Raw genomic sequence first — 27,686 nt, forward strand, 5'->3', positions numbered from 1 at the left:
ACAATGCAATGAAAAAAATAGTTAAAAATAATATTACCAGTAACTACAATTTGAAAAAAAAAAAAATTAGTTTAAGGAATTAGACCGATATTTTCTTAAACCACAATATAAAATCCTAAATTATTTTTTATGAAGTATTGTGTGATTCTTTGGTGGTGCGTGAATTAGATTAATGCCTATTTACAATAATAACAAATCATTAGCTAATTAAATCAATTCATATCTTTTTCCTAACTAAAATTTTATCATTATTCAAATTGTAATCATTAAAATTCCTAACAGTCCAAATAATAATGATAAGGATAAATTTTTTTAAAAGATTAATTTTTTAAGTTTTTTTTCTTAGAAATAATAATCATATGCGTTAGATAGCCAATATTAATTTTTCAAGTTTTTTTTCCTTAGAAATAATAATCATATGCGTTAGATAGCCAATATACATTCACAATTGCCGTGCATCGCTAATAATAATGATAAGGATTAATATTTTATAAAAGGATAAATTTTTTAAGGTTTTTTTTTTTTTTTTGGTGCAAATTTTTTAATGTTGGTGCTGTTGTTGTCGTCGCCCACCACTTAGCACCATTAAGCTACTTAATCATATTTTTTTAATTTTAATTTTATATAATTAATCTTATCTTCTTCATTAACCAACCGATAATGATTGCTAATTGTCCTAAATTAGCGTTTACAGAGAATGAATTAGTATTATGGTTTAATTAATACGAAGTACTATTGAGATCTTTTTTGAGCTTTATCTTTTTATATTTTTTTTTGGATTTGTTATACTCGTAGTAATGATTTAATAAATTTCTCTTTTCCTACATTTTTTTACCATTAATTTATAAAATAATTTTATTCTTAGTTTTTAATCTACGTGGCACTAAAATTTTAGATATATCAAATCTAATTCGTTACTTTTATCTAGGTGGCGACATAAATGTTTAATTCAAAAATAAAATAAACATTTTTCTTCTTATTGGTCGAAATAAGTATATATATTTCTTACGTGGCGCTCCGAATGCTCCGAATTCAAAAATGCACGGTTTTTTCATCTAAGGTTTTTAATTATTTGATTTATTACGTTTAATAATTTCAGACAAAATTACAAAAGTTTAAACTGTAAGGCGATTTGCTACTTTTCTAGTTAGAGAAAGACTTAGACCTACTGGTAATAATACTGACATTTCATCCGTTACCTAAAATCTTTAATGTGAAAAATAAATTTTTAACTTTTTAAATAATTTAAATCCTAAATCATTATTCATTGTTTATGTTAGAAAAAATAAAATTGAAATAAATTAAATCTTTACATTTATATAAAGTAAATCAATATATTTACTAATAAATAAAAAATTGTTGCGAAATTGATCAAAAATTGTATAAAATCAAATCTATGCATTGGAATTTTTTCATCATCTCCAATAATAACGAAAGCCATCCATTTAATAAGTATACAACATCAAATCGTGTGCCATTTGCCTTAGCTTCTTCTTACAATTTTTAAAATTAATTTGAAATAGTTGCATTAAATATATGTATAAAAGCCAAAAAATTAACTTCAATAGTTGCATCAAATCGAGTACTTTACAAATTAATTTCAACCACATATGCTTGACAATGCTCAACTTAAAATTTCTTAGTAACTAAACTAAGCTAGTCAACAATTAGCTAGCTTCCACATTGTTATATTTTGTCTACAATGTCGTGGAGAATATACATCCATTAGATCTTAATCAAAAGTAATATGATATGAATTGCATCAATGAGATCAAGACCACTAATTGCAATTAAAATGCGGTCCATCCTTGTGTTTATTCATGCATGGAACTTTTATTAAATCAATATAATGACAAAAATAAGGCATTGGATTGGAACGATTGAAAAGTATCTAAAGAAGTAAACTTTTTCTTCAATTAATTTTGGATGAAAAGTGTTGAACAAAGCTGGTGTTAATTGAGGCATGAACGTAATTACCCTATAATTAAAAATAAGAAATTAAGTTATTTTAATAACTTGATTAAGCCACTTAAATTTCAAATTTTGTAATTTTTAATAAAATTAATTAATAAAAAGCTAAAGAGGTTTATAAAAAAAATATAATAAATGTAAATTAAACAATTTATAAAAATACTAAAAAAAAAAACCTCCTCGTCCATTAGGACCATATCCAAACTTTTAAGCTATGTTGTTTATAGAAATTTAGTATGTCAAATAGGCGAGAAACTTGTACTTTGATTTTCCAATTATTTTTGCTTGAATTTAATTCTCTAATTAAATTAGATCTGCATGTAAAAACAAAATTCAGTAAACAAAACATAAACAGATAATCGTTAAGTATCCCAAATATATACAATGTAAGTACTAATTACAAATATAAATTTAAACATAGGATTTTAAAAATTACCCGGACATTAATGACCTAAAACTAACACAAAATTACTAACAAAAAATTCGCTTGATGGGGTATTGTATTGATACAAATTTTTTTGGGGTCGTATGATGCGTTAGATGTGCATATAAAAACAAAATTTAGTAAATAAAACATAAACATATAATCGTTAGTTACCCAAATTAACACAATGTAAGTAATACTTACAAATACAAATTTAAACATAGGATTTTAGAAATTAAGCTAAAAATTACCTGACCATTGATGACCAAAAACTAACACAAAATTACTAACACAAAATTCACTTGATGGGGTTTTGTATTGATATGAAAGTTTGTTTGTGTCGTATGATGTGTCAATTTATAATGGTAGGTATCACAAATATTGATTTAATTATAATTAACGAACAATTTATATTTCTTATCATAAATACTATTAAAATTTATCTTATAATGGTAGGTATCAAACTTTATTATAATTGTTTATCATTTGAATATTTTCTATTTATTTTGTTGGGTTATCATGAAGTCTTATTCTCATTCCATGTATATCTACATGTATTCATAAATTATCATATTATAGTTACGTATTTTTCTATTTGAATCCACCATATTTCTCCACCATATCATAAATTTAAAAAATTAATATTTGAACCCACCATATTTCTCCACCAAGTTTAGTTACATGGAGATAATTTTCACCATATCATAAATTTTAAAAAAAAAAATTAATATTTTAACCCACCATATTTCTCCACCAAGTACAGTTACGTGGAGATAATTTTTGAATAGTAAGATATTTTCATAATTTGATCCCAATTAAATATCTTTTTGGAGATTTATCTTCTCCTATATTTTTTTGGATTTCTTATACTCGTAGTATTGATTTAATGAATTTATCTTTTCCTATATTTTTACTTTATTTTTTTCCATTAAAATAATTTAATTCGTGGATTATAATCTACGTGGCATTAAAATTTTAGATGTATCAAATCTAATTCGTTACTTTTATCTAGATGGCGATATAATTTTTTAATTCAAAAATAAAATACAAATCTTTTTTCTTATTGGTCGGTTTTTTCATCTAAGATTTTTAATTATTTGATTTATTGTATTTAATAATTTTAGACAAAATTATAAAATTTTTAAATTTTTTTTACTATAATTTATAATGAATTTATAAATATAAATAAATTGTAAATGTGATATTTTTTCCGTGAAATGATAAATTTTTAATAATTTAAATCCTAAATCATTATTCATTGTTTTACCATATATTTTATTTCGATAGAATCACCAACCTCGTCCACAACCAACCTACTACATCAATGGCTAAATTAAACCGTGAAATGGTAGTTAAACTGAAATTGATATAAATTAAATCTTTACATTTATATAAAATAAATCAATATATTTACCAATAAATGAAAATTTGTTGCGATATAAAATCAAATCTATGCATTGGAATTTTTTCATCATCTCCAAAAATAACCAAAGTCATCCATATATTAAGTATACAACATCTAATCGTATGCCATTACATAACCAAATAATCGTTAAGTATCCTAAATAAATACAATGTAACTAATAATTACAAATATAAATTTAAACATAAGATTTTAAAAATTACCCGGACATTGATGACCTAAAACTAACACAAAATTACTAACACAAAATTCGCTTGATGGGGGTTTTGTATTGATACGAAATTTTTTTTGTGTTTAGTATTTTTTTTTGGATTTCTTATACTCGTAGTATTGAATTAATAAATTTATCTTTTCCTATATTTTTACTTATTTTTTTCATTAAAATAATTTAATTCGTTGATTATAATCTACGTGGCATTAAAATTTATACGAAATTTTATTTGTGTTTAGTATTTTTTTTTGGATTTTTTATACTCGTAGTATTAAATTAATAAATTTATTTTTTTGGATTTCTTATACTCGTAGTATTAAATTAATAAATTTATCTTTTCCTATATTTTTACTTTTTTTCATTAAAATAATTTAATTCGTGGATTATAATCTACGTGGCATTAAAATTTTAGATATATCAAATCTAATTGGTTACTTTTATCTAGGTGGCGAGTACTTACTAAAAATTTAAATATAAAAAATTGTTATTATACATTGTATTTACTAAAAATTTAAATCCTAAATCATTATTCATTGTTTTACCATAACTTTTATGTAAAAATAAGTTTTGTCTTTTCAGTAAATAATTGTGGAGGGAAAACTTTTTATATTATATTGTAAAGTGTCTCTCTAAATTTCTCTTTTAGTATAATGTAATTGATTTTAAGGAAATTGAGATAAAAAATATTGAATAACGTTACTATAATTTGAAAATTGTTCATTGTTACTTAATATTGCCCGGCTAACGTTCCTTCCAAAAAATAATTTGTTCATTGTTACTATGTATTTTTAATATTGGAAAAGAAAATCTTGAGTTTACATATTTTTGAAGATTTACATAATCATAACAATTTAATAAAAATAGGGTATTGCCTATATATGGCAAATATCAAGTTGATTAAAACATTGTGTACAAAATTGTTATACTTTCTCCATTTATTTTAAGTTGACACGTTTCTTTAGTCACGTTTGTCAATGCACAAATTCAACCATTAATATCATTAATTATCGATAAGTAAAAATTATGAAAAGTTGATATTTTGAAAATATATATCGCGACAAAGCTAACAAGATCCCACACGACTATATTTTTCATTACATATAAAGCACGAAACACGGTCAAATGGAAGTGTGTGAATAGTGCTAAAGTCAAAACATGTCAGCTAAAAAAAACAGAGGTAGTATTAGCTAATGGCCTAATGAGATATTATGATAGTGAAATTTCACTAATCACATCTATCTACTATTTATCTTCTTTAGCACTATTGTACTTGTTTCGTCTACTTCTACAACAGTGAATAGTCTATTTATAAGATTACTCTGTAATACATGGAAGTTTTGGAGGATCTTAATTCATAAGTTTTAGATAATATAATAGAGTATAACCATTTATTTTTCATATACTCACAAGGTACAAACGCTAAAAATAAATAAATAAATAAATACACAAAGTAGTAGCATTGTTTATACCATTCAAATGATCTTATCTGATAAGAATTTCATATTTGACTATACTTTAACCTTCTTTCTACACTAAACTATCATATGAGATATTATTAGAGTTATATTAATATGTACTTTTCATTTAATCACCATTCATATCATCATTATCATTGTTGTTGTTATTGTTATAATACATATATTATATTTTATTATATCAGTAACTCATAAATTCAAGCATAAAGAGTTCTCTCTTTACTCTAAACCTAGCCTTCATTGTTGAATTTAAGAAAGGGCTTTTATCGATTTTTACCGGTAAAAAGCTTCAATCTTTGTTTCTTGTCTGTCTTTTATCTTTATTTTTAGGCTTACAATAACTCATCCTCTTCTTGGAGGATCTTTTTTCCCTCAGAGAGTAAGGGATAGCTTAGGTGGTTAGAGTTTCCCTCTCAGTTTTAGGGGATCCTGTGATCAATTCACGCACCCACCCTTGTGGCCTTCTAAACACCAAATAAGAAATAAAAAAAAAAATCTTTTTTTTCCTCAAACGATAGGGTTTTTCTTCTTCTCTATGAGAATCTTTTCTCCTTTAAAACACAAGATTTTTCTTCTTCTCTTATGAGAACCTGAGAAGATATGCTTTTCTATTATGATGAATTGCTGTGAAATTATTTCCATTGGCGAAGAATTGTGTGTGTTTGGACCCCTCATGCGGGCCACAATTATTAAACGCGGAAATGACCAAATGCCCTTATTTAAACCCTAGAACGGGAATATTCCAGAATCGTGCACAGCACGCATCCCGAGAAACCCTAATACAGCCCAACAGTGCCTAATACGACCCAAAATGGCCAGATCAAAACCCTAATCTGAACGCTAATCAAGTTAGTTAATCCTTTCCTATAAATACTAATCTACACAGATTAGCCGGGTAATTAATTTTCTCTACTCTCTCTCTCTCTACAAATTTTCTCTCTCTAAACACGTTTGACTGACTTTACCATCGAAAGGGCTTTCTCAAGAACACCCCCCGAGGCAGTTTACTTTCTTTGTTTTGCAGGACTCGGTTTGACTAGACGAGCAGGCTCCCCCACAACTCAGATCCTGGAATTCTTTTGCAGAAACAGTGCGAGATCACAAAAATTATACATTTAGATGCATCAAATGAAGAGCATCCTAACGGTTACAACAAATGGTTAGATTGTCTCTCCAAAAAAGTTGTAATAGGCCAATTCAACGATGTAAGTGAGAGATGTTCCACAATGCAAGATATACTCTACGATCATAGCTGATAGAAAGGAATTATTTATTTGAATCAATATGTTATGTATTTGTTAAATTTGAATATCTTTTGGTACGACTTTATTACTAGATTTACTATTTAAATAAATTATTATATCAGTTCAATTCAATTCAGCTGACAAGAATAAAGCTAAATACGAAGTAAGAGATAAGAAAACACGTATAAGACAATATGACATGGTCTGATTTGAACATAGCCTTGTACAAGTATTTGTATATAAAAAATAAGATTTTTTTTTAACTCATCTTTGAAATTGATGAAGTGAAGATTTTTGTGATAATTATAACATTCAATATTATTACTCCTTGTGTTTATTTAAATTTGTCAATCTGTGTTGTGAAGTTTTCGTTGCAATGTTATTTTCTTAAAAAAAATCTTTCAAAGCAATATTATAATAACAATATCGCTAATTATATACAACGTATTATATATATCAAGACAAATATTATTACAAGACTTTAAACTATAATGGTGATATACTTTCTCTATCTTTTATAATTGTAAATTTGTAACATTACCTTTTGGCATGTTATTTGAGGAGGAAAGGAGGTCTGCAAATGAATAAGTTAACTTAAACACCTACCAATAACTAAAGATCGATGTTCCTTGTTATTGCTATTAAAGTTTTTTTTAACTAATTTGCTCACTTACGTTGTCTAATGTCATTCTTAAAATTGTGTGCCAAAGAGACATATTGTGATTTTTTTATTAAAAAAAAAATGAAGGAAGTAGTCATTAAAGTATTATGCTTCATCAATTTGGGTTGAAAATTAAATATTAGAAGTCAAGAATATTTTTTTTTTATTATTATTTTAAGAAAGAAAGAAACAGAGGAGCGGTGAAATGGAGAAAAAAAAAACTACAATCATTTATCTTTTTATTACAATTCTTACTAAGATTACAGTTAAAAATGGCAATAGTCACGTTGGCAAAAGCCTACACGCTTTAAATGCTACAAATGGTGTCCTATGCTATTCACAACCCGTAATAAATTAAATGAGAAAGTCTCCTACTAACATGATTCACATTCACTACCAATCTACCATCTTAAGTCGCAATTATCATTGTAAAACTTTCATAAAAATTAAACATAAAGAATAATTATATTTGTAAACGTCTCTTCTATGTTTGGTTGGAACGGGGGTGCGCTAAAGAAAGAAAACTCTTTATATCATTTTCTAAGAGAATTCAAGTAATTATAAATAACACATCATTAATATCATTTTCAAACTTTTATTGAAATATCTAAACCCCCCATCCCCCTCCACAAAATAAAATTAAGAAATTTGATTCGTCAACCATATAAACTCTAAGAGGATATACATGAACCTCCTCTTAGAAGTAAAAATAAAAAAAAAATAAAAAAAAAATAAAAAAATCAACGTCCCTAACAATATCTTAAATGAGAAAATTAGTTAATCAAGATCCTACCCCCCTTTGATGCTGATATATGCTAAAAATGCAGTCCCACAATTTAAATATTGTATCTATAATGTATAAAAATTGTAATATTTATAATATACTTTAAAAATGACACCGATAATTACATGGCATTTGGAAGCTTAATAAGAAAGGTACAAAATTGTTACTTAACTAGTTGACTTTACGTTTAGATTTTTGTAGCTATTTAAATAATAGGATTTTAATTACATGTAATGAATGAAAAATATTAAATTGAGTAAACTTTTCTTTTAATTAATTTTGGACGAATTGTACAAAGTTTGGCGTTAATTGAGATATGAACGTAATCAAAATTAAGTTAATTTGATGACTTGATTAAGCTACCTAAATCACAAAAAAATTGCTCTAATCATAAAATTAATTAATATAAACTACAAAGGTTTATAAAAAAATTTAATAAATGTAAACTATTTATAAAGATATAATGCCTTCTCATCCAATAGGATCATCAGGCGAGAAACTCGTACTTTGATTTTCCAATCATTTTTGCTCGAATCTAATTCTCTGATTAAATCAAATCTGCGTGTAAAAACAAAATTTAGTAAACAAAACATAAACATATAATGTTAAGTATTATTTCGTCATTTATATAAAATAAATCAATATATATTTTAAAATATTTTATAATTTTATAATTTATAATACCTTTGGAATATCAATTTATTTTTTAATTCAAAAATAAACATATATTTAATAAAATACAAATCTAATTTTTAATTGGTCGAAATAATACCTTTATATATTTTTTAGCTATTTAAATAATAAATCTTTCAAAGCAATATTATAATAACAATATCGCTAGTTATATACAAGGTATTATATATATCATGACAAATATTATTACAAGACTTTAAACTATTATGTTCATATACTTTCTCTATCTTTTATAATTGTAAATTTGTAACATTACCTTTTGGCATGTTATTTGAGGAGGAAAGGAGGTCTGCAAATGAATAAGTTAACTTAAACACCTACCAATAACTTAAGATCGATGTTCCTTGTTATTGCTATTAAAGTGTTTTTAACTAATTTGCTCACTTACGTTGTCTAATATCATTCTTAAAATTATGTGTCAAAGAGACATATTATGATTTTTTAATTAAAAAAAATGAAAGATAGGGTAAAACAATGAATAATGATTTAGAATTTAAATTACTAAAAATTTATCATTTCATATTAAAAAAGTTTATCTAACGGAAAAAATATCATATTTAAAATTTATTTATATTTAAATTTTTCATTATAAATTATAGTAAAAAATATATTAAACTTTTGTAATTTTGTCTGAAATTATTAAATACAATTAATCAAATAATTAAAAATCTTAGATGAAAAAACCGTACTATACTTATTTCGACCAATAAGAAGAGAGATTTGTACTTTATTTTTGAATTAAAAAATTATGTCGCCACCTAGATAAAGTAACGAATTAGATTTGACATATCTAAAATTTTAATGCCACGTAGATTATAATCCACGAATTAAATTATTTTAATGAAAAAAATAAAGTAAAAATATAGGAAATAGATAAATTTATTAATTGAATACTACGAGTATAAGAAATCCAAAAAAAATATACTAAGAAATATTTAAATCCCTATGTAATTATTAGATATATCCCTATGTGGAGCTATTTAAAACACACACAAAGCCCGTACGATGCACGATTTTTCATACATATATCTCAAGAAAAGATATTTTCTATATACTCTAAGTTTGTTTTTTTTTTTTTTTTTAAATTATTTGATTTATTTTACAATTTAATAATTTCAGACAAAAAAAAAACAAATAATAATTTAATTAAAATGATATTGCCAATTACAAAAGTATAATTTTTTTAATGTAATTTATAATGCAACTTAATTTATTGTTGTTTTGTATTTTATTCGTTGTTGTTAGTTATATGACGATAATATGATATCTTTCAAAAAAAAAAAAAAAAAAAATTGTTAATATGATATTTCATGTGGAAAGCTAAACGTCGCCCTCGAATCTCTAACTAACGCCCGCAAAATAACCTACAATGACGTACATAGCCTTGTTATAAAAATATTATAAAATAATTATTTTTACCTAAACTTAACACTTTTACCCTACACAAAAAATTTTACCGTTCTCTCTAGTGTTCACCGGCCACCAACGATCACGTTGAACCACCAACCACTGTAATTTTCAAAATAAACAATAATTTAAATTTTGCAAAACCTAATTCGTTGGATCCCATGGAAGACAACAAAAGACCAGAAACACCACCTACGTTGCTCGCCGGAGGCTCGTCGGACCGTACGAAATCGGTACGATTATTTAATATTTTTTAGTTTTCGAAATTCCTAGGCAAACGCCCAGAAATTTCGAAAAACTAGGTAGAAACGCCTAGTTTTTTCGAATACCCTAGGCAATTTCGAAAAAACTAGGCGTTTCTGCCTAGGTTTTTCGAAATTTCTGGGCATTTTCCTGGGAATTTCGAATTTATTTTCTTTTTAGTTTTGAATTTCACGTATTCGTTATTATTATTATTTTGAATATATTAGTTGTGTTTGTTATTATAATTACTTGTGTTTGCTATTATAATTAGTTGTGTATTGTTATTATTATTATTATTATTATTATTATTATTATTATTATTATTATTATTATTATTATTATTATTATTATTATTATTATTAGTTGTTATTATTATTAGTTGTGTGTTGTTAGATTATTATTATTAGTTTTGTTTTTGTTGTTTCTTAACTTTTAGTAATATTTGTTTTTATTGTTATTATTATATAGGATTCTGAGTCCGAGGATGGTGATGGTGTGGACTATAGCGGACATTTTTTGACAGACAATGTGTTTATGAGTTTTGAGGATGTTGTTATATGGGCACAAAATGTTTGTCGCCCGCTCGAATTTATGTTAGAAAAGGCTTCTTACAAGACCGATCGCAATGGTCGGCCATATCGATATGTGAGTTATGATCGTGGAAAAAAGAACATGAAGAGACATGATGAACACGATACACAAAGACACGAAAAGCAAGGCAAACAGTTGCCCCTTCAAACTCAAGGTTGAGTATGCCAGAGTAGTAAGTGGTTGGAAGCTTAGTTGCTTGAACGACACTCACAATCATTCTTTGGTTGTGTATCCCGAGGGACATCGACAAATCAGCGGTCTTAGTCTTGCTGCTAAGCAGGTAGTACGTGACATGACTCAGGCGCAGGTGCCACCTCGGCATATCATGAGAACTCTTGTAGAAAAGTTTCCCGGAGACCATCCAAACATCAGGCATGTCTACAACTGCAGAAGTAATATCAGAATGGAGAGATTCGAGGGAAGAGAGGTGGTTCACTAGGTGCTTCATTTGGCCAGATAGAGCAAATACCTCACTTGGTTATGACTGATACCAACAATGTGTTGCAACATGCTTTCATGGCACACCCCGATCATGACAAATTTGCTACGCACATACCCGTACGTGATAGGTATGGATTCCACTTACAAGACGAACCGATACGGCATGCCATTCTTTGAGATTGATGGGGTTACACCGACAAATCAGAATTTTCTTGTTGCATACGCATTCATGAGGTCGGAGTCCGAAGAAAGTTATCGGTGGGTGCTTCAGTGCTTGAGGTTGTTGATAGGTCATCATAGAGAGCCTTTGGTACTACTGACCGATAGGGAGCTTGGCCTTTGTGTAGCGTTGAAGAGCGTGTTTCCAAACACAAGACACATGTTGTGTGTGTGGCATATTAACAAAGATGTTAAGGCGAAGGTTACTTCCATGTTTGAAAAAAAGAAGGAGATTGGTGCCAAGTTCAAAAATGGGAGGTGGAGGAATGTGATTAATGCTACATCTGAAGAGGCGTATAAAAGAGAGCTTGTAGAGCTGAAAACGAAGTGGGTTCGATGGCTGAAAGCGATTGACTATGTTGTAGACACTTAGCTCATACAGAAAGAGAAGTTTGTGATGTTTAGGACGAACCAAGTACTGCACTTCAGCAATGTTAACAACTGCAGGGTTGAGAGCCAGCATTCGGCATTGAAATATTGGATTGACAGTTCTACAGGTTCTTTAGATACGATTTGGGCTTAGGTGCACTACTAGATTGAGAACCAGATCATAGCCATTCGAAATGCGTTGGAGGCATGTAGAACAACTCATGGTCAAAAGTACAAGCAGAAGCCTTTGCTCAGCTGAACGAAAAGGTATCCCACTATGATCTGTCTATTCTTCTCGGTAAGATGAACAGGATGCGAGGTTTGAGTACGGATGTCCATCGACATTGTGGGTGTGCTCTAGGTACTACCCACGGGTTACCTTGTGCGTGCCAAATATATGACTCGATTACTGCAGAGAAGGGGTTGTATACGAAGAACATTCATCCATATTGGAGGACCCTTGTCATTGGAGCGGGTGTCGACATTCCTGATATAGTTGATGAAAATGATGAGGATCAAGCTCATTTTCGCACCCTTGTTGCTCAGGTTATTGCCACCGACCCTGTGATGATTAGACACGTGTCAGGGTGAGATGGATCCGAACTACGATGACCTTCAGGAACTTAAAGTCAACCCCCGAGTAAGGGGACGATCTCCTGAGAGAAGGAACAGGCGAGATCCTTCGTTTTTCAAGCATGTTCAACGTAATGGGCGAGATAATCGATCCAAAAGTAGACCCCCGTCTGATACAGTCATACTAGTAATTATCAATATAATTAAATAATGTTTTTATACATCGTATATTTTCATTTATTTTGTGTAATAACTTAATTATATGTCATATTATGTTTTTTATTTTGTAGGTACCGGGTTCGACATACGACAATGCATATACAGCTACGCGATTCCAACATCATTTCGCCTTACGTCGTAGGTGTTAAGGACGTAATTGGAGATGCGAACTGCGGATTTCGTTGCGTAGAAGATTTATGTTACGGAGATCAGAGGAGTGGCGATTTATTCAACATCATATCGCAAATGAGGTTGGTTCTCAACCTTGGCTGTACAACATGACACTACTAGAAATAGGACGTTTTCCGAGGGATCGTTCCGACGGACCTAAATTCCGTCGGAAAATCTGAACTTTCCGACGAAATTAGGGTCAGTCGGAACATTCGGTCGGAAAAAGGTTCGTTACGACGGAAACTCCGTCGGAATTCTTGCGACGAAAATTAATTCCCTCGGAATAATAGGCTTCCGACGGAATATTCCGTCGGTAAGTTAGTTTACCTACGGAATTTAAATCCGTCGGAATATTCCCTCGGAAAACCCAAATATACCGACGGATTTTTTATCCGTCGGAACGTTCTAATATATATAAAAAAAACCCCAGAAATTTCTTTGTTTCTCTTTCTCCACTCCTCTCCTCTTTCTTTCTCTTCTCCTTCTCTGCTTTTCCTCCTTCTCCTTCTCCTTCCCCTTCGTTTCTCTCTCCTCCTTCTCCTTCCCCTTCCCCTTCTCCTTCCCCTTCGTTTTTCATGCCACGAACCACCGCCGTTGTAACCACGAACCAACAAAATAAGGTTTTTCATGTCAAATTTGACCATGAAAACCCTAGATCTAGAGTTTTCATGGTCGAATTTGACCTTTAAAACCCAAATTCAAGCCAAATTAGGGGTTTTGATGGAATTCAAGGTAAGTTATCTTATTCTCTTTCTCTTATTTTTTTCGGCATTTATACTTTTTTTCTTCTTCTGATTTTTCATGTTTTAATTTTGTTTTTTCGGCTTTTTTCGTTTTTCTTTCCTTCTGATTTTTCTTTATTTTCGTGTTTTAGTTTTTTTTTTTCCGCCTTTTTTCGTTTTTTTTTCTTCTGATTTTTCTTTATTTTCGTGTTTTTTTTCGCCTTTTTCGTTTTTTTCTTCTGATTTTTCGTGTTCTTGATTTTTTTTGTGCTTTATTTTTCTCTGATTTTTCGTGTTTTTTATTTTTTTTTAATTTTGATTTTGTTTTTGATTTTGGATTTTGATTTTTTTCTGATTTTGATTTTGTTTTTGATTTTCGATTTTGATTTTTGGGTTGTAGTGGTGGTGGGTTGTGGGGGTTTTGTGTGTGGGGATCTGGGTGGGCTGGTGGGTGGGGATCTGGGTGGTGGCGGTGGGGGTGGGCTGGTGGTAAGGGTGGGGTTGGGCTGGTGGGTGGGGATCTGGGTTGTGGGGGCAGGGGGTGGGCTGGTGGTGGGGGTTGTGGGTGGGGCTTTTTTTTTTTTTTTGTTCTATTAAATTTTATGATGGAATTTCCGTCAGAATATTCCGGCGGATTTGAATTCCGTCGAAAATTTCTGATGGACTTTCAGGTACCGGAAAACATCTTCCAACAAAAAAAATCCGTCGGAAATGGCTGTTTTTCCTACAAAGGGTCTTCCGACAACACGTTCCGACGAAATTTCCGTCAGAACAGTGTTTTCCAACGAAATTCAGGGTGTTTCCGACGGAATTTTTCCGTCGAAAATGGCCTGTTTTCTAGTAGTGTGATTTACTACGACATATGGGGTCAAAAGGTTGGTTCAGGACACACCCTGGTGAGGCTGAAAACATGGAAAGTACTCGTATTTCCAAGCCTGTAAAAGAGTAAGACAAAGTGCGATAGAATCACATCCATTTCGGGTGGCATGCCCGAGCTGACGATACAAGTACGCTAGTGTGGCTGAACCCCAAGAGTATCTCGTCAACATTTCCAGGTTATCCTCCATACGCAACTCACTAAGAAAAGAAAGGTGAGTACGGGTACCGCTCTTGTCAGTAAAAGCGTGTTACCCAAAAGGACCCACTTGTAACCAATGGCCCGAACCGCCTCTGGCTGCTCTTCACTACGACACCTAGCAATAATCTAGTAAGTATGGATGCCACCGTTCCTGTAGATGGCATTCTGAGTCTTGACCTGTAGCTCTTCTGGAGTCAACTGTAACAACCCACCTACCAATTTCCTATACTGGTCACTAGGGAGATCACCGGCAACCATATCCCCATCAACCCGAATACCAAGTATGTGGTGTACATCGTGCAACATGATGGTCATCTCACCAAAAGGTAGGTGGAATATGTTCGTGTCTAGCTGCCATCTCTCAACAAAAGCAGAAATTAGCGGAAAATCAAGGTGGTCGTGCATAATGCTAGGAAGGTGCGACAACCTAGTCTGTCGTATCCACGTAGTAGTGGCAACCGTAAATCGCTCTAGCCAGTCAGTCAAGTCTCTACACACACCAGCTCTAGTATGACGCTGCAAAAACCGTTGATCTTCCCCATCTCAAATATATCGAGCAACATGGGCTCCGAAACTAAGAATAACGCTCCCATCCTTGGGCCCACCGTCCATCGGCCCCTGAACAAGCCTAGACGCTGCAGAACGAGGTGGTCGGGAACTCGTAAATCTCCCATTAGGACCTCTCGCCACGACAGGTGGCTGCTCCTCAGCATCAGCCTCACCCTCATCTTCATCATCCTCAGGTCCATCATCCTCGTACCTCGAACCCAAACCCGAACCCGGGGTCCTCAACAAATGTCAACCAGCGTCTCCCTCCTGCTCATCCAAATGAGTCCCATAATCATCCACTACCTTGTCGCGCTCCGGTACTGAACTACCTTCTCGTATACTAATTGTTAAGGGTAAAAATTACCCTAGACGCGTGGCCCAATAGGCCCCTGACACGTGTCATCCCCTCAGTGGACAGTATAGGCCCCAATCCCTTTGCAACACGTGTCCTTTGAACCCTAATTGGGGAATTGAACTTCCCCACTATAAATAGTGGGGCAGACCTCATTTATTGGGGATACACAAATCGAAACACAAACCTCGAGCAATAAATCATTGCAAAATTCTCCCAATCAGCGAGAAGTATTTACTGTTCCGTACGTTTTACCTTAGACGTATTCTAACTTGATCGTCGAAGGCGGAACTCCACCCCCCAGCCGGAGTCTCCGTGATTTTGCAGGTACAGACGTCGGACTGCGCGTACTAAGAATTGTAACTCTCCCGCAGGACACATCAGAAAAACCCCGAAACATCTGGCGCCGTCTGTGGGGAGAGTACTTCCTAGATGACTTCTAAGCCTGTACTGCCTGGTGGGAGTAAGCAGCCTCTGGCGAACCTGAGGTCCATTCGGACCAAGACACCAGTGACAATTATGAGCTTCAAACTTATACCGCCCCAGACGGGTCTTTTAGAACAAAGCGCACCCGTTCCAAAGAAAGGAAGGAACGGGGTGAGCCTGACGCTGCTCCTAGCAGCTCAACTAGAAGGCCGACTGGGTTAACCCAGGCGGCAGAAGGAGCTACCCCTGTCTCAAGAGACGAACTTCTGAACCTCATGACAAGCTTCAAAGGGGAGATCAAAAACCTCCTTAACAAGTCAACCAATCCTCGTAAGGGTCAGGCGGAGGAAAAACTTCGTCCTGGAAAGAAAACGCCCAAGTCGTTGGAAGACCGCATTCCTACGCCTCACCCAAAGAAAAAGGTGACGGATAGGATCATCGACATCTCGAAAATTCGTTTCCCTGCAGAGGGAATAAAGAAGCCCATCCGGCATATACAGCCGGATGGATAAAAAAAGGCTTACTCTGATGCTCGAACTTTAATCCAAGAAAAGAGAAGTCATCACATGTCCGCGTCGGCCTCAACGTTGACCTACCGAGACAGCTTCGGAATGCATCGGACAGCTTCCAGAATGCCTCTATGCAGCATTCTAAGACCAACAGAGAAAGTCAGTCGCGCGAGGTTTTCGCGCGGTCTGGCCCTAATGTTATCCAGCCGGCACCGTATGGGTCACCATACATGCCGTATGGATCTCCTTACATGCTGCCGGCCCTCTTTGGGGGTCATCCGCCACACGTCCAGCCAATGGACTAGCAGCTCCGTCTGCTAAACCTTGGGGAATAGCCTACGGCATTCTCAAGTGATATAACTGAGGCGGCACAGCCGGCCAAACTAAAAAATGTATTGGTTGGTGCCTATGACGGTACCACCAATCCGGAAGATCACCTCATGGCTTACACCAACCTGATGTATTTGCAGGGTTTGGAGGACGCCTCCTGGTGCAGATGCTTCTCGGCTACGTTGAAGGGCATTGCCCAACGGTGGTTTGGCAATTTGCTAGCCGGATGTATCAACAATTTTAGAACGCTAGCTTACTAGTTTACTTCGAACTTTTCCATGAACATTCCTGCTAAAAAGACGACCCTTGATTTAGGGGCAATACAGTAGGGAGAGAAGGAAGGACTAAGGTCCTACGTCAGACGGTTCAATTTGATAAGAATCCAGATTTAGGGGCTGTCTGATGGTGTTGCCTACACAGACTTCTTCAAGGGTCTGAAAGACGGGTCTACTTTTAAATTTGATTTGGTCAGGAAGAGAGTTTCCACCCTCCATGAGGCCTTAATGGAAGCTGAGGCCTATATACAGGTGATGGAACTCTGTGCTTTAAAGATTCCATCAGAATACAAGAAAGTCGATAAGAGAGAGAGCCGCCCTACTCAGCCGGCAAAGAAGGAAGAAAGGAAAAGGAAAGAAGTATGGGCGGCGGAACCTGCTGGTCAGCCGTCCCAGAAAAGAGGAAGGAGATCAGATCCGTACGTTCCAAAGTATAAATTCACAAAAGACTGCACCTCCATTCTAAAGGAGGTAAAATACCGGTTAAAACTTGAGAAGCCGACAGTAATGAAAAGTCCTGTCAACAGCCGGGACAAAAGCAAATATTGCCACTTCCATGAGGATGTTGGTCATGATACTGAAGGTTGTTTCAGCCTCAGGCGGCTGTTCGACCGGTTGGCTGATGAGGGGGCACTGAAATCTTACATGCCCAAATCTAAGGATGCTCCCAGGCAAATCAAGGGACAACCGCCTAAAACACAGGCTGGTCATTCTGATACGGATGAGGAAACCATCTTCACCATAGCAGGCGGATTCGCTAGTGGGGGTCCTACCATCCGGGGAACCAAGGACAACATTAAGAGGCTGGTTAACTCAGTTGATGAGGGCCAGTCGTCTAAAAACACTTTCCCGAAGGATCTTATCTCTGAAAAGGATCGGGGCCAGGTCAGGCGGCCTCATGATGACCCCATAGTCATTGAATGTAAGGTAGCTAATCAGCGAGTAGGCCGGATCCTCATAGATACTGGGAGCTCGTCTGATCTCATAAGCTATCAGTGCTTGACGAAGCTGAAGTACAAACCTAGCAGCATGCATCAAGCTCCTCACCCTTTAGTTGGTTTTGGGGGAGGAGTAGTGCATCCGGTGGGGAGGATTGACCTACCCGTCTGGCTGGGTGAAAAGGGCAGCGGGCGACACATGGTCATCAAATTCCTTGTTGTAGAAGAGCTGACGGCCTACAATCTAATCTTGGGACGTCCAACCCTTAATGTTTCCAAAGCAGTCATCATCCCGTCTCTCATGTTGATAAAATTTGAGAGGGATGATGGCACAGTCGGTTGCGTGAGTGGGGACCAGAAGATGGTGAGAGAGTGTTACCTCTCAGACATCAAACCAACAATGGTTGTAGATGGTCAAGACAAGGACGTGGTCGGACTTGACGAATGTGATCAAGCAGCACCGGCTCCGAGAGCAGCCGGTAAAAAGAGAAAAGCGGACCAAATGGCACCCGTCAGAAAAGAAAAACTATAGCAATCATTGTCCGGGGAGAGGTCAGATGACCTCCGACCCCAGCCGGCTGGAGAGAGTATAGATGTCATCTTAGATGAAAGCCGGCCAGATAGAACTATCAAAGTGGGGACGGTTGCTTTTGAAAGGTTGGGAACAGACTTGCTCTAACTGATAAGAAACTTCAAGGGCCTTTTTGCATTTGAAGTGGAAGAGATGCTAGGCGTCAATCCGGATCTAGCTGTCCACAAACTTGCCGTGGATCCTAAGAAGAAGCTGGTTGGGCAAAAGAAGAGGAACCACGGTGACGAAAGATCTCAGGCGGCAGCCGCCGAGGTCAAGAAGCTACTGGATGCCGGGTTCATTCGGCAATGCTACTACCCGGATTGGGTAGCAAATGTTGTCCTTGTGAAAAAGCCGAATGGTACCTGGCAGATGTGTGTTGATTACACAGATCTGAACAGAGCATGTCCAAAGGATAGTTACCCGCTTTCAAAGATCAACAATCTGGTCGACTCGACAGCCGGTCATGCTTTGATGAGCTTCATGGATGCCTACTCAGGTTTCCACCAGATTCCCCTTTGGAAAAAGGATCAGGAGGAGACGGCGTTCGTCACTGATCAGGGGTTATATTGTTACACGGTGATGCCGTTTGGGTTGAAAAATGCGCCTGCTACCTTCCAACGAATGATAAACACGGTCTTTTCCAATCATATTGGAAGGAATGTAGATGCATATATTGGTGACATGATAGTCAAATCCAAATTACAAGCGGATCATCTAGTTGACCTCCGAGAAACCTTCACCACCCTCAGGCGGCATAAAGTCATGCTTAACCCCAAAAAGTGTGTCTTCGGTGTTGAGTCTGGGAAGTTTCTCAGATTTCTGATTGATCAAAGGGGCATAGAAGCCAATCCTGATAAGGTACAAGCGGTGATTGACATGCAGTCGCCCCGTACCGTCAGAGAAGCCCAAAAGCTTATCGGTTGTCTGGCAGCGTTGGGAAGATTTCTCAGCCGGTCAGGTGACAAGTGTCTTTACTTCTTCCAAGCAATCAGAGAGAGGTCTAGATTTGAATGGGGAGAATAAGCTAAGGCGGCATTTCAGAAATTAAAACAACACTTGCATTCTTTACCAAGATTAGTGAGTCCTCTACCACAAGAGGCTCTCTATATGTACTTAGCCGTCTCAGATCATTCTCTAAGTGCTGTTCTCCTTGCTTAGAGAGACGGCAAGCAACTCCCGGTTTATTTATCAGCCATGTGCTCAGAAATGCTGAGCTCCGGTACCCCATGATTGAAAATTTTGGCTTGGCTTTGTATAAAGCGGTCAAGCGATTGAAGCCCTATTTCTTGGCTCATCCGGTTATCGTCTACACTGATTAGCCACTCAAGCGGCCAATGAACACTATGGAGTCATCCGGCAGAATGATAAAATGGGTTGTTTAAATTCAAAGTCTGGAAATAACTTTTGAACCAAGGCAGGCAATGAAAGGTCAGGCGTTTGCCGACTTCATTGTCGAAATGACTAGGCCGGTACAATCGGAAAATACTAATCAGGTCTGGAAGTTGTTTGTAGACGGAAGCTCTACTATGAACGGCTGTGGTGCAGGCGTAATTTGTCATTCTCCTAAAGGGGATAAATATGAATATGCACTACGGTTCAAATTTCAAGCTTCAAACAATGAGGTTAAGTATGAGGCCCTGCTAGCCGGTATCCGCATGTGTAAGGCGACAGGGACAAGGAAAGTCGACGCTTGTTCTGATTCTTAGCTAATTGTCAGCCAATACCACGGTGACTATGAAGCCACCCATCCGGCAATGATTAAATACCTCCGGGCGGTCAAAAATGAAGTCGAGACACTTGACGAATTCAATCTAAGTCAGGTGCCACGGTTAGAAAATAATCAGGCGTTTGCACTTTCAAAATTAGCATCATCCGCCACTTGTGATGCGCCTAGGTCAGTCTTCTGGGAGGTCATGAAAAAGAGAAGTATTGAACATGATCCCATTGGAGTTCTTGACCGGAGTTCTACTTGGATGGACCCCATCCGGTCTTACCTTGTAAAAGGCACCTTGTCGGATGCCACTTCAAAAGCGGCTGCCCTTAAGAAAAGGGCATTAAGCTTCGTCATGCATAAAGGGGAACTCTTTTGCAAAGGTTACCTACAACAGTTGTTGAAATGTGTTACCCCGGAAAGGGGAAAAGAAGTATTGGAAGATTTGCATGCGGGCTATTGTGCATCACACATAGGCGGCAGATCACTGGCAAAAAGAACCAGGCGGCAGGGTTATTTTTGGCCCACTCTTAAGGCAAATGCCTTGGACCTGGTGAAGAAGTGTGACAAGTGCCAGAAGTTTGGCCGGCTTATACACCAGCCGGCGACTGACCTAACGGCTATTTTTAGCCCGATTCCATTTGCCCAATGGGGCATGGATATTTTGGGGCCATATACGCCTGCCACAGGCGGTCGTAGATACATCCTGGTTGCTGTGGATTACTTCACAAAATGGGTTGAGGTAGAGGCGGTTAAGGGCATAAAAATGAAGGATGTCATCTCCTTTATTTGGAGAAACATCATCACCCGGTTCGGGGTACCCATGTCAATGGTCTTTGACAATGGCCCTCAATTTGAAACGCCTATACTCAAGAGTTGGTTGGGAGATCAAGGAATCTCACATTATTTTGCATCCTTAGGCCGTCCTCAGGCAAACGGTCAAGTTGAAGCTTTTAACAAGCTCATCTCAGACGGTATAAAAAAGAAAGTTGAAAGAGCTGGCGGCCTATGGGGGGACGAGTTACCCCACGTCCTTTGGGCCATCAGAACAACTGAAAAAGGGGAAACCGGCGAGATCCCATTCCTCATGGCTTACGGCACAAAGGCTGTCCTTCCTATCGAGTTATATGAACCAACACTTCGAATCATGCTCTTGATGAAGAAGCAAATTGGGAAGCCATGCGCCTAGCATTGGACACCCTCTTGGAAAGAAGGGGCAATGCTGCTTTACGTCATGAGATTTACCGTCTGAGAATGACGAGAGCTTACAATAAGAGAGTACACAAACGGCCCCTCAAAGTTGGGGACTTTGTGCTACGAAAACTTGAGGCAACTGGTAGGGCTAATGAACAAGGGAAACTAACTCCCAATTGGGAAGGCCCCTACCGGATTTTTGAAGAAATTAGAAATGGTACCTACCGTCTGGAAGCCCCAGACGGCAGGAAACTACCTTGTACTTGGAATGTAGACAACTTGAAAAAGTACTACTTCTGAGAAATATTGTGTTTTTGTATTTTTGTAAATTTGTATATTGAATGACAAATACATCATTTCTTTTTGCATTTGTATCCATCCGGTGCAAAACACCAGAAGATCAATATTATTAGTTAAAACCCATCTACTCCAAAAAGAGCAGACATCCGGTGATACCTACTTGGGTGAAATTGTCGAAGAGAGCAGCTCCCTTCTGGGTGGTACATTGTTCTAGCGATCATAACTCAAACGGCATTAACCGGCTGAGGTTATAGAAAATAAATGGTCGTTCGAATGATCCCTTGCACCCAAGATACAACCAGAATATACTCCTAGGTAGTACTGACGGCATGTTTAAAATCTTGGCGATACTGGTTAACACAAACCATTTGCATATAAAGATGAAGTCCTGTATAAAAACACAGGCGGCAAATGCTAAAACATTGCAAATTGTAACAATAAAATTTAACCGTCTATTCTTAACTGATAGACATCCGGCAACACCTACTTGGTTCTAGCTACCATCCGGATGATACTTTGTTCTAGTAATCATAAATATGAACGGCATTAACCGGTTAAGGTTATATAAAAAGCTGCTTTAATGATTCATTGTATCCAAGATGCAGCCGGGCTTTACTACAAAGCAGCTCATACGGCATATTAAAATCTTGGTCAGAGTAACCGGCATTGCCTCAAACACATAGCATACGGGCGTTACTCAAAAGTAGTACAGACGGTTTAGGCTGCTTGAACAGCACAGACGGTCTTTTTTGCAACCTTATATTGACAGTATTTGCAAAGTGTCCAAATGACATACCAAATACAAACTGATCTAATTAAGGCACACCTACATCCGGGAAAATGGATAACTCCAAAGGTAGACCCTCAACCAGGTGGTATTATGAACGGTTGCTGGTTTAAAGTTTGTCAAAAACCAACAACCGTTCAGGGGCATATACAATTGCAGTTAAATTGAGAATTGCAGTTAAATTGCATGAAATTTTAAATTGCAAAAAAATTTCAAAATAAAATTAAAACAAACCGACTATGTAATACCCCGTAGTTTTGAAAGGTATTTTCTAAATTAAAGAGTATTTTAGTCTCGTATTTTTGACGTATCTTCTAAATTAATTATTTTCCTAAAGAGTATTTTAGTTTTGGAGCCAAAATGATTTTTGAATTTTGGCGCCTAAATTATTTGACTTATTATTTTACAAAACTAATTAAAATGGATAATCTAATAAATAAAACCTTATAGCAATGTTATAAATAGTATTTTGATTTCTCGAAAATTAAATAAATAAATCGAAATTATATTAATTCGGTTAAAATAAATTAATTAAATTAATTAAATGTTATTTCGGATTTTACATAATGAAAATCTGATTTTATCTTTCTAAATTAATCATTTTCTTGAAATAAATTCATTTCCTAAACTAATTAAATGGTACTTTCGGATTTTATATAATAAAAATCTGATTCATTTTAATACCTTTCCAAATTAATTATTTTCATGAAATATTTATTTATAAAATATTTTACCTAACCTATGAAATTAACATAGGAAATCCGAAAATATTATGTCAATATTTTCGGCCACCCTAATTTATTTAATAAATTAGACTAATTTCCTAAACTAATAAAACTAAGATTCTTCAAAATATTTTCGGATATTAATAAAGAAAAATCTGATTTTTATCTTTCTAACTATTAATTTTCACAAAATAAATTTTATTGGATTATTAATTTTAGGTATAAAAATATTTTACAAAGATCTATGAATTAACATAGAGGGACCAAAATTATTGAGCTATATCAAGCTCAATATTTTTGGCCACTCATAGTTTTTCTAAATAATTTTAATTTATTTTATTAAAAATAAAAATCCTTTAATATTCCTTATTTCTACTCCTAAATCCAAAAATTTATTTGATCTTATCCTATACTTGCACTCAAAGCTCAAAACTTGCTAAACAAAAATTTCATGACCAAAATAAAATCTAATATTCTTCCATACATTTAATTATTTCCTAAACCCTTAAAACCCTATATTCCATTCTTTGAAATTGCCATAAATTATACCCACCCTAAATTGCTATAAACCAATCACCTAAACACCTATAAATACCCCCTCATACCTCTCATATTCTTCACACCAAAAAATCATTTCCCTTCTTCTCGTTTACTCTTCTTTTCTATCAACCTTTTCCTACTTTTCTTCTCCTCATTTCCAAAAGAAAATCTGCCCGTATATCTTTGGAGTTAATTTTCAGGCACTTCTGGTCAATTTTGGGTTTTTTCTATTTCCCAAAAAATTATTCCTCTCGAAAAATCCTTGAGGTTAGGCTCAAGAATCACCCAATTCGGAGTTATATCAAGAGAGTTATGACCTCTGAAAGTTCTGTCTATCCTTTCTAACGCAAATTCAATTTCCTTTAATCCTATTCCTTTATTTTCTTCATGGTTAGTTTTCTAAAATATAATTACCTATTTCAAAGTTATAATTTTATATCAAAGTATTATTTTTACAAGAGTTTTATAGTTCATGCACATTAGATTTGAGTTTATGTCTAAAGATGTTGTGATAAGCGTATGTTATGTTAATTGCAAGGTGTATTCGTGATTGAACTTTGAAAGTGCGAAGTGTTGATTGATATTCGGAATTAAGGTACGTTATGTGGTTTGATATCTTCGAAAGTGGTTTGTGGAATTATGAATTATTATGTTTCGTATGAAATTATGAAATATTAGGTTTCTTATGAAAGTATGTTTTATTATGTTTGTTATGAAAATTATGATTTATTATATTCTTATGAAAGTATGATTTATTATGAAATCATGATTTATTATGACATTATGTTTTATTATATTTCTTATGAAAGCATGTTTTATGATAATCTAATTCATGGTTTTTGATAATTAAAAGTGACTTGAATTGGGGATAAAATTATTAAAAGGATTGGATTAAGAATGATTTACAGGCTTCTTGATATTCAAGAATAATGGATTTTAAAAGGTGCTTTTAAGCAAATCAATAGATATGGTTATGAATCCCACTTAGGGAATGGATTAGAGAAGACTATGGACTTTGCATGACCTAGTCTTTTCCCAAGAATAGCCTTGAAATAGTAGGAGACTAGTTTGGAGGGTGTGCAAACTTAGTGAGGAATTGGTTTTGGAACGTAATCGATTGAGTTTTAAACTTGTCTCGAAAGAATTGAATTGGAAAAGCTCTTACATGAGTATGGTATTGGGAAGGTTGTTTTGGAATTCTTATGAATTAAACTTAAATGATTTAAATTATGTTTTTCTTATCTTACACATAATCTACTTAGCATAATTTGCTAACGAGTGCTTTTGTTTTGGCTTTGCCCTGTTTACCATTCATGGTAAGCAGGTGAACGTTTCAGGTGGAAATTAATTGATGCATATGGGATTCCACGGGAATTTCACCTAGCTTAGGAAAAGTGTGATTTCGTTTTATGTCAAAAATATTAAAGTATTATTAATATAAAATAAAGAAATTCTACTGCAAAAGTATTTTGAAGAATAAGCCTTGCGTTATCACGTGGTGGTAATACTCCCAAGTCTATCTCTACGGTATTTATACGTATTTTTCTACATCTTTCGTAGAGGGAGATTTGGGGGTGTTACAGACTGTGTCGGTAAATATATATATGAAGAAATGTCAGCCGGACACTTGTTCGGGGAAAATACATTGACACACACGGCTCACAGGCCGGTAAAAGAAAAAGAAAAATCTATGGCTGCTCCTGCTGCTGCTGCTCCTGCTCCTACTGCTGCCCCTGAGCCGGCTCACCTTGGATGACAGCCGCCTACTCTTCGGCTTGCGCTTGCTGCTCACCCTCTTGCTGGTAACCTTCTTCGACCAGTCCGGCCCATTCTTCGAAAGGAGAAGGCGGGTCCAGGCTAAGTACCTTGGCATCGTATACCTCTGAGGCATACTTGTACCTAAGGTCGAAGAATTCATAGTCGAAGTCCGGGTGTATGAGCCCCCAGGCGAGCTTCATGCGCTCCTCGCAGTCGGTTTCATTCTCAGCAATCAGGCGGTGGGCTTCCTTTTCTAGCTCATCTTTGTGAGCCGCCTTACTGGAAGCAAGTTCATTTTTGAGCCGGTTGACTTCCAAGCGAAGGTCGGTGTTTTCCTTGTCGGCTCCCTCCAATGCCTTGAGATCGGCTTGGAGGTCTTTGACTTGCAGCGCTAATTCATCCGCCTTTAATTTTGCCGCCTCAGCAGCAGCAATAGTTTGCTTTAAAAGCTCCTCTTATTTCAACTCCCTCCGTTTAGTTTCCATTTCATATCTAATGGCATTGAATTGGGAAACATCAATGAGCTCAGATGCCCGTCTCTAGGCATCCCTTACCTCCTCTTGCTTCTTGCCCAAGGGAACTTGGAGCCCATCAACCCTTAGCATCACCTGAGATATCAACCGGTGATGAAATGTTAGAATTATTCAAATAACCCAAATGGCAAACAATGAAACTACAAGATGGTGTAACCGGTCAATTACCTCAGCCAGAAGGGAAGTGATGCGGTCGATGTTCACTTAATGCGTGCACAGCCGGCACCACCTCCTTCTCGGACCGGGTGAGGGTTCGGATCATTCTCTTGGCATATTGTTGGTAGTTAGGCTGGCTGGAGGAAGCATTTGCAATTAGAGATTGATCTGTTAGGTGTTGGGCATACACTTCGCCAATATTCTAACGGCAGCCAGAAGAATACCCGGATTGGCAAGCTTGGGTCTTGACCCTCATAGGCCCAAGCGGCCAGGGGGGATCAAAGGCAAAAGTCGTACCTTTGTCGGACTGTGGGGTAAGATCACCCCCAGCCGCATTGGATCGGAGCCAGTACCCGTCTGTGTCTGGCCAGCCGGAGTCTCCGTCTCATGAATTTCCACGACCACCATTTCGGAGGCCGGAACAATGCCTCGCATGCTCTTACCTGCAGAAGTAGGCTTGTCTCCCGCAAGCGGTTTAGCAGGAGCACCTACAGCCGGGACAAGATCAAGCCGGCATCCTTGGCACCTTTGCCGCTGGCTGAGGTAGCTCCCCAGCCGTTCTTTTCATCATTTTGGACAGGGAGCGTGGAACAATCTTGTTCCCGGCCTAAAAATGTACAAAAGACAGACGGTTAGTGGCAAATTTACATACAAGTGCTACAACCGGCAAAGAAAAGACAGAAATGAAAGCTTTACCCCGCCGTCTTTAGCCGCAAGTTGCAACTTCTTCTTTTCAATTTGCTCCTTCCGGAGCTGAGCCGCTGATGTAGCCGGAGTCTTTTCTTTTGGTAGCTTGTCCATAGCTACTTCTGCAAAAACAAAGGAAAAAGTTAAAAAAAACAAGTTTGCCATATCAGGCGGCAGATGCCGGTTGACTCAAATAACCTACTCTTTTTTAACATCGTGCTAAGGTAACAGGCGGAAAGAAACGCCTCGTCCTTGAACCAGTCCGGGTGGGGCACCCAGAACTGGGGAACTATTATTTCACTCTCATCATCCAAGCGGAGGGTCGTCTTTTTAAAGAAACCTCTCTCCATGATCTGATCCCATGCCTCACTCGGCACTCTTGGGAGAGCACACTTCTTCCCGAGCAAAGCCGGGTTTTTAATG

The 27,686-nt window shown here is 35.8% G+C and overlaps 1 pseudogene; it reads left to right on the plus strand.

Moving 5' to 3' along the window:
* Window positions 1–27,686, plus strand: part of LOC110696674 — an 86,243-nt pseudogene that overhangs the window by 42,587 nt on the left and 15,970 nt on the right.

The sequence above is a fragment of the Chenopodium quinoa genome, unplaced genomic scaffold (genome assembly GCF_001683475.1).
Source record: "Chenopodium quinoa cultivar QQ74 unplaced genomic scaffold, ASM168347v1, whole genome shotgun sequence".
Taxonomy (NCBI): domain Eukaryota; kingdom Viridiplantae; phylum Streptophyta; class Magnoliopsida; order Caryophyllales; family Amaranthaceae; genus Chenopodium; species Chenopodium quinoa.